We start from the raw sequence: 10,021 nt of genomic DNA, 5'->3' as shown, positions 1-10,021 counted from the left end.
TTCTTCACTTTTTCTTTCCTTTGGTGTTTTGATTGTTGCCACACATGAGTTTGCTAATACAGGTGGCTGGCTCCAATTTTCAAACCCACATAATCCTTTTTTGAGCTTTTTTTTTTTTTGTAATACAGCTCCTCCCCGACTTACGACGGGGTTAGGGACCCAAATCCAGGTCGTAAGTCGAAAATGCTTAAATAATACATAGAAAATCTAAAATGGGTGTCTCTTTTTCTTCTCAGCACCACAAAACTCTCACTTTTAAGCTTGCTAGCCATTTTAAAGTGAATTACAAACGAAAATTTTGTCAGTACACAGCGCAATCACCGACGTTGGGACTCGAAAATACGTAATTTGACAAAATTCTGGTACGACTGAGGCGGTCGTATGTCGAGTAGGTCGTAAGTCAGGGAGGAGCTGTATATGTAAGCCTTTGCCAGACAGGTGCTCATGCCCTGATCCATGGGTGCTAAGCAAGTAGTAGGTTACAACCCCCACCCCTTTGATAGGATAATAGTCCATAGGAAAATTAGCACGATTTGCAAGAGTAACTGAGGGTGCACTAAGTTTCGATGCTGTGTCTATTCACAAACAAAAAAGTATCTTTATGAATGGGTCTGCTAGATTCCAAAATGAAAATGGCAATTCCTGTTCCCTTGGTAGGGTTATCAAAATCCTTGATCTGCTGTGTCATATTGTCAAAACACTCTTTTGACTCTGTGTAAAGGACTAGTATTTAGGGAGGGAACCCAATCCTCCACTTCTGGCCAGAATCAAACCTATGACCATTTATGTATGAGGTAAATGACCTGCCACCATAATATTCGTAGTTTTTCATATACATATTTTTTTTTTTTACCAAGAACACAACTCAAATACCTTTATAGACTAGTTAAAACATTAGTGACTCAAAAAGAGTCTTGTACTGTTGAGTCTTGTACAGTACATCAGTAAACATAACAGCAATTTAAATTCCCTTGTACTCAGGTAAACCCAAGTACAGTAGCAGGTAAAGCTCCCATATATAGTAATTAAAATGGAACAGTAATTCAACATACCCTAATATGGCAGATAAAAAAAGTAACAACTTAAATAACCTTACAAAAGCAATAAAACTGCATTCACCCTCAAGTGAATGGTCATGGATTCATTTTCAGACTAGAGGGGAGGATTGGGTTCCCTCCCTGTATACTCAACAATAAATGGTGGTACAGTACAGCCCTTGTGTGGACTAGCATCCAACCAAAGGGTGCAGGGTAATCCACAAACCGTACAACCACCTGGCATTGAAGTAGGAAATGGCTTACAAGCTTAAAGAAGAAAATCAGGAAGCCATACAGAAAGTGGTAAAAAAACCACTGTCGAAGAGAGAAAATTTCTTTTAAATGAAGAATTTTCATACAGCAGCTACGTAAGAATTAGTTATCACATCCCAGAGTTTCATAGTTATTCCCTCATGCCTCCTTGTGACAGAATTTAACTAGAACTCATTTAAACACAAAGATATCATAAGATATGAAATAACATTCAACGAATCTTTTAAGTCATCCTCCACTTAAGCAGGATGGCCATTACAGGTACCAAAATTTAATAACTATATTGTCACCTATGTAGCACAGATTGATCATCCACTGATTTGAATTTGATCTCTATATCTGAAGTTGACAACTACCTGCATCATACTAAAATACCTTAATACTGTATCCTGTACTGAACTTTAAAACAACTAACTCTTGCTGGAATTTATCATAGCAATATTGAACACTCCATTATCTCGGACTGAAAAAAAGATTCAGTCAATGCTATAACTATCACACCTTACTGAATACAGTCGGCCCTCAATTTACCCCTTCCCCCTTTTTAACTGGTTTCACTTGTGCACAGTCCGGTAACTGGGACACTTGATTTTTTTTTTTATTTTTTTTTATTTTTAAACAGTTGGAATTCACTCGCACAGAGTTGAGCATGGGTGCCACCACAGGTGAACAAGCAGTGAAGCATATGTATTAAACTTCTGTTATGAAGTATAAGCAGTCCCTGATTTACTCAGATCCGGTTTACAAAAACCCCGAGATAAAAAAAAGCGAGTTTTTTATTTACGTACTAAAAACCCAAAGTTATGAAAAAATTAATACACTGTATACTGTACTTGCATGACCCACATGCAAATTTTGTGGGCTGTCTCATCACCCAAGTACCCCCACCTTACATCCTGCCTTATGCCTACTTATCATTTTATTGTTATCATCATCATTAAAGGCTAGTTATAAATTTAAATATCTGTAATACAAATTTTTAAATGTATATATTTTTCCATGGATCTTATGATCCTGATACCTAACCCCCTATTTCCATAGGCCCTTAGTATTTTTTTTACCTGTACATAGTTTTAATTTTCGTTGTGTTTTTACAAGAATGTAACCAACGTAAATTGAGGGTCAACTGTACACCTAAATTTCCTAATGTAATAATATAAACATTTATGGTTCAATTTATGTATTCATTATGAATGTAATAAAAATATACAGTAGTAAAGTACAGTACTAGATTCAGCATTATTATTACCCATGTTTGTTGAATGTCTTCTCACTTAACCTGTTGAGTGGTACAAGTTTCTTTTAGCCAAATAAAATCGTCTGGCATTCGTCAGAATAAAATACCGAAGAGATAATACTCCTTAAAGGGATGGGTTTTAAAACCACATTAATAAATATGGAGTAATGATCTGCTGGTGAGCTAGTTTAACATGTATAGTAAGGAATTTAGACAAAAAGACTCAATCAAACTTTAAGTTTCAACCCTAAAATTGGAGTACTGATCTTAAAATCCCATTTTATGTTAAAGCCTGGACCAGGTGACTCCTGTAATATCATAAGCCTCCAGGCTGAAAACCAAGGCAAACCCCAAACATTGATGGCTGGTGGCAATTGGGAGGATATTTGTGGTGACTGGAGGAGGAACTTGCCTTCATAAATGAAGAAGATTCTTTAGTGATTTAGTTGCTTGATGGAGTTTTGACCCTTTCAACCTGAATCCTCTGAATTCTAAGTCTAATGCCAGTTCAAATGAGATCTATATGACCTTAATCCAACAAGACAAGTTATGCTGTTAGCAGCAGAAAGCATTATTTGACATTTTGCCAGGCTAGTGTGTCAGGCCTTTAAGCATATAAAGCGAGCATTGGAAGAGCGATGTATGTGCCAAAACCATGAGCTGAGATAATTGAGATTAAAGTTTGCTTACACCAATTTTAGAATATCAAAATTGTGTGGTTGGTACACGATTTTTATGATGTAAGTTGTCAAAAGATAGGAAGTTTAATTATTTTTTAGAATATGTAAACAAACTGAAGTTGCCAAGGTGATAAGAACATAAGAATGGAGGAAACTGCAGCAGGCCTATTGGCCCACATTGGGCAGTCCCATTTACACCCGACCCCTATTGCTCATATATCCATCCAACCTATGTTTGAAGCTATCCAGCGTATTCGAGTTAATGATGATATTTGGTAACTTGTCCACTATTCTATTTCCAAACCAATGTTTACCTATTTCATGCCTAAATCTGAATTTGTCTAATTTAAAACCATTGTTATGAGTACCTTTGTAATGACCCCTTTGTTCAGCCCCGACTTCCATTTATACACCTCTACCATATCGCCCCTCACTCTAAGTCTCTCGAGGGAGTGCAAATTAAGATGCTTTAACTTCTCTCTGCACTCAAGGTTCCTAATGCCCGGGATTAGCCTTGTCATTCTCCTCTGAATTCTTTCCAAGGATTCTATATCCATTCTGTAATAGTGACCAGAATTGAACTGTGTAATCCAAGTGAGGCCTCACAAGCGCAAGATATAGTTTTAGGATGACCTCACTAGTCTTGTAACTTACACTCCTTTGTATGAACCCAAGTACTTTATTAGCCTTGTTTCGAGCAAATACACATTGTTTACTTGGCTAAAGATTCCTACTTATCATTACTCCTAAATCTTTCTGTCGGATTTCTCAATAACAGTGTTGTTCATCTGGGTTCCCTGTTTACATCTCCTATACTGAGTACTTTACATTTGTCCACATTGACTTTCATCTGCCATTTTTCAGACCATAATAAAAATTTGTTTAGATCTTCTTGTAATTTTGTGGAGTCCTCGTCAGATTTAATCACACGTCCTATTTTAGTGTCGTCAGCAAATTTACTTATGTTGCTGTCTACGCTGATATCTATGTTTTTTATGTATATAATAAATAATAATGGTCCATGTACTGAGCCTTGGGGAACTCCACTAGTGACGTTCCAATTGGATTTAGTGCCGTTAATGCTCACTCGCTGTTTCCTGTCCTGTAACCACGCCCTAATCCATTTTAGAATATCTTCTTTAATGCCATGAGCCTCCACTTTTCTTATTAGTCTTTCGTGGGGGACTCTGTCGAAGGCTTTGCTAAAGTCGAGATATACTACATCATAATTGTGCCCCTCGTCCAGATTCGAAAACAGATGAAAAGAATGTTAATAGATTAGTTAGTAATGAACGCCCACTTGTGAAGCCGTGTTGGGAATCATTGATCAACTTGTGCTTCTCCATAAATATTCATAGTCAAGTACAAGTCAGGGAGTCGCCTGGGAACCTACAATAATGGTCAATAAATATCAATGAAAATTTAAATATAATACTCACAAGCTCAGGAGATATATATCCTTACACACACGTGCTAGACAGCCTTACTTACAGGGAGGCCCAATCTTCCTCTCCCCTACCTCACATATGCTTCACCCCAACTTCTTTTCTTCTTTGCTACTTCTTTCTTCCATTAGTCCATGGTCTTCCCCATACCTTTACCATTAGAGGAACAACAAAAACTCATGTTTCCTTATGTACAGTTGCTTCTACATGAATGTACCATGGTCTGGGAGTGTGTGGGGGAACAGGTAAGAGCCCTCACATACTCCCAGGCTGTGGTACATTCATGTGGAGGAAACTGTACCTCCACACAGACCCTTGCATGCCAAAGAATCTTATTGGCTGCACAAGTGGTCACAACATTGCTTGCTACTGACTGGCTACACTCCGTGGTTAATGATACAGTAATCCCCCAGCCGTGAAAGCTATCGAGTTCAAGGGTGAAAATCCTATATTTTGCCAAGGCATTATACCTTCCAAATGTATCTAGTTTTATATAAATTACTCTGGCAACTTCAAATTGAAACCAAGGTATTTTTTTCCCCACTTGGTCAATAAGTTACTCTTCCACTGACCGCCTTACATAGGTTCCCTGGTTTAAGGACAGGCTCATCAGGAGGCAATTGAAGACATGGATCTCACGGGTCAGTCTGGATGACCTGTAGGTCATAAAATAACATCGATTATTCATGGTTTTGCAAGTCGGATTAAAAAATTGCTTCAGTTCTACCTACTCCATCACTGCCAAATCATCTACAGTATATGCCATTTTAGGTTTGGACATAAAACTTACCAAGTTATATAAACTGATAGATTATGAGACCTGGGAGCACTAAATGTTCAAATGATAACATACACCACAATAAATAATCCCATCCCATGACCTATACGAAAACTGTCACTCATAAATACTACTGTACAGTATACTTCACGTGAAATTTCAGTAACACAAAGATGTTTGATAATGGAAACAAGAAATAAATTATCATGCTACAAAATTATACTTCACCGATTCACTACAAGATCGGCCAAAAAATACCTCTGTTTCTGTTGAGAGGACACCAAAAATTTAGACTACTGTATACAGATACTTTTAATTTAATTACTGTACTACACTTTTTGGTAATGCCACATACTGTCTCTGAACTTGAAATTTGTTTGTCTGTGGTAAATTGCAATGTATCAAGAGGGAAAAAAATTTAAATTGGCTAGAACAATATTACTCAAGTCTGGAATGCAGAAGTTGAACTGAAGTAAAGAAAAAAAGAAAAAAGTTTTGTGCACTTAACTGTGACACCATGATTAGCATATGACAGTTGCACCATCCAACACGGGGTGCAAAGACCTTTATGGTCACAGGATCAGTTTTTTAGGTAGGTCAGAAAATGGAAACAGGGATATTTTTTTATTATTTTAGGCCTTAACCAGAGTTGTGCAGGTCATTGTACCTGGAATACTCAATATCACTGTGATTTCTACAAATGGTACATCAGTCAACCTTAGGTATAAAGAGATAAGAACACGAAAATTCACTTCTGCAGATATAAAATATTCTGATTAAAATAAACATCAAAGAAACACTGGCTTCTATCCTAATAGCCAGAAACTGAAGACTTTACATCTTTACATAATTCAATCCTTGTCATTGACTACAAAATCATTTATCATGAATATACAATAATGTCCAAAAAATTTAATTGTTGCCAGATTTTAAAAGAACATTATTTCTCCCACACATTTCCTAGATATATCTTGAGAGTTTCAGCCCCTCACATTTAATTTCTAGTTAAATACTTTAACTCGCAATTTTCACATCATGAGATTGTGCATATTAACCTTTATTTATAATGAATCAAAATGTGTCAATCAATGTGCATAAGCTTTCACAAAAAGTAACTGAAATTTCATATTTTCTACCACTCAACATTTCTTAGAATTTTGGGGTTTCATTAATGAGTATACATTATTTCAAGGCGTACACTTCTAACTTAATCTTAAATAAGAAAAATTCCACAACTGATGTCGGTATGCCAATGAAAAAGCAGCTACATTAAATCACTCTGTGGATGATACAGCCCAAAATGTATTACAGTACTGTATGACCAAGCCTTGCTATGACAAGATGCTGAACTATTAGTTACAAACATCAGTTTAACAAGAGCTCCTCAAATACTCCACAGTAAGGGTGGTTCCAGAAATTTCCAGTAATGCAATCTTAATCTTTGCCATGAGAAGCCCAATGGAAAAATACATGCAAAGTAAACTAACAAAAATGAGTGACTAATAAGTTCTGACTAACTTGGACATAAACAATTTACTTCACTTGATATTTGTAGTTACCATAATTTTCCATTCATGGATTTAAAAAAAAAAAAAAGAGTGGTGAGGGGAATTTAAAAATACTGGATGGCTTAAGCCATAGTAATTTATGACAGAACTGCCCCGGTTTCTGGTTACCAAAGTAAAATTTCTGACTAGTAGGGTACCCAGACACCACGACACTACACCACGCAAGTCTCCACAATATCAGCACATCTAACAGATGTGTGTAAAATTCCCTGAGACCAACAACATATCCAAAAAAAGTGCAAAAGGACCACAACACATCTCTCAACTTCTAAACATGACAACCTTACTCTGTTTTAGCAAATTAACACTCTTCATATCTAATACAATGATGATGTAGCTAGTCAAAATGTGTTTAGGCATTAAAGTCATATCCAAACTTGAGCTCGTATCTTCTACACCGAGCTCCTTGTCAAGATGAAATAGGTATTGGTGAAGAATACCAAGACGTCACAGCAAGTGACATAACCTAAAATACAGTATATTCTAGAACTAACACATGCAGAATCCATAAAATCACAATACATTATGAAATACATCATTACCGATAACATCCACATTCATTAGGATCTTAACCCTCCAGCTATGACTTGTGTCCTCAGTAGTGAACCTTCCTCAGTATGGCAAGCTTTTAATGCCAGACAAACATGTGCTATAACTAGAGTATATTACTAACACAATACATCATCTCTTACCTCTATGTTTCAATTCACCATTTGTGTTTATGTTGATAAGAAGTTCACATTACATATCACTATTAATTTGAATGAAGATTTTCTCCAGTGACAGCCTATAAAAAATACATCTGTTTTCTTCCCAGGGAATGTACTGGAGGCTGAGTGTGTGAAGATAAAGAGGATCAAAGGGGACAAAGTGCAAGAGAACAATTCAACAAAATTAAGTATACCTATACATGTATATCAATATCTTTTTGATTATGGACCATCTATCTCAAGAAGATATTTAGGTACCTGTTTATATATATAATACAATACAAATTTATTGTATACTTCTCAGCACTGAGTAATTAGATATTGTATGAACATGGACATACAGAAGTACAAGTACTGTTGTAGTCAAATTGCATCCCAGAAATGTGTCTTCTAACAGGAAGTTACAAGTCATCCATAGCTGGAAGGTTACAGAGTCTTTTAAATGTATCAGTTTTGCCATAAATTGCTTAAGTAATCCCTTCTCAAACTAAGGGAGCAACAGATCACATGAAAATCCACCTGTCAAGGGAATATTTCTTAGTGAAGACTAATGAGTCAGTTGTGGCAAGGTGTGGATATGCAGGATGGTTGGTCTTCCACTAGTGTTCCTGCCTGGCTTAAGTCTTCTCCTGTCTTCCAGTAGTCATCCCATCATTTTATTGTGCAATGATCACAAGAAGTGCCATAGTTTTTGGTGATAATCTTCCCTTAGGTCCATAAGTTGAAAATAATTACAACAGCAGATCTATAAAGGTTACTTTCCAGAAAATCATGACAGAGCAACTATGGAATAGTTTGGCATTTAAAAATTAAAAAGAAATAAATGCTGTAATATTTTGATATAAGAAAAGTTGATAAGTTACACATACAAACTAAGCTATGCTACACATGCATATGAAGATCATCCACTAATACCAGAATCACTGCAAGTACCAGCAGCCATCATTTCTAAATCTAATACACTGTACTGCTTCATTGATAGATGTAAACAAGATGCACATGTGAAGTAACCTTACTGATATAAGAACCTTTCATTAATCAAAAGACATTCTATAAAAGACTTTATCACCTCCTTGATAAAGTGTCTTGAGATAAATTATGTTTGCTTAGTGTATCCCATTATGGGTAAAATGTTCAAATACAAATGATTCCCGGCCATCACAAAGAAAATATCCAAGCTAAATCAACCACCTGTAATCCCTCCTCTTACTATCCAGACATGTAACTCTTTCACAACCAATAAATATGGCAGTAAGTGCATATCCTAACAAAGAAAAAAGAAGAAAATTAAATCTTGATCTGCCATACACGATGATTAATATTTAGGACTCGGCAGGACTAACAACAGTGGACTGTAGCCGAGGGACCAGAGAGAGGCTCCGAGCATATCACAGACTAGGTTGGCCCCGACCCGAGCATATCAGGATGTGGGGCTCCATTGCAGTAGGCTAATGTAGGCTAATAATGTCTAGCGTACTCTATAAGATCTCAAATATCACTGCAACTGTGACAACTCAAGATTTCAACAAAGTGGCTGGACATATATTGATTGCCGTACACCTAAAAGGGGCTGTATAAATAACTCTGGCAAAGAGAAAAAATTTAAGACAACTATGCTCCACTATTAACAAGCAAACCATAACAAATCTTTCCTATTTACAATAAGGTTGATACATGAATAAAAGTTGTCTTTGATAATAAAAAACTTACTCTTGATTTGCCTAATGCTTATGACTATGACTCACAAGAAACTGAGCTGGACTAAAATAATACTGCAGCTGGATAAACCATGTCTGGCACCATCCTGCATCGTAAAGTGAAGACGGTGCAATGTACAGTCTGAGGAAGTAATGATGAACATTGACGAGACAATACATTAACAAAGTTTTAGCCAAAATTTTTACTCATTGCAATACTGATGTTCGTCTCACAACCAGATAAGCCACATTGAGACAATGCTGTTACAATCTTTCATGTAACTGTAATATAAACATTCTCAACACCATTGACATTAGAAACTCCCTGTAGAAAATACTACAACTTTTGATCTCTCTTTCATTACCATGGTAAAATTGTACTTCAGTATCAAAAAAACCTTTATAGCACTCACTCATCAGAAAAATACTGACCAACCTTTTTAATTAATTCTTTTTCCTCTTGTTTCAGGTACAATTAATTCTTCACAAATAACCTAAAATGCTAAGTACCAGTATATAAACTTCTATAACATAAACATATAAATTACACAACCAGTAAAATATTTAAATAACAAACAATTCATAAAACAATAAAC

Source organism: Homarus americanus, unplaced genomic scaffold, assembly GCF_018991925.1.
Source record: "Homarus americanus isolate GMGI-L3 unplaced genomic scaffold, GMGI_Hamer_2.0 scaffold40565, whole genome shotgun sequence".
Lineage (NCBI taxonomy): Eukaryota > Metazoa > Arthropoda > Malacostraca > Decapoda > Nephropidae > Homarus > Homarus americanus.
Note: the sequence above shows the minus strand (reverse complement) of the source record.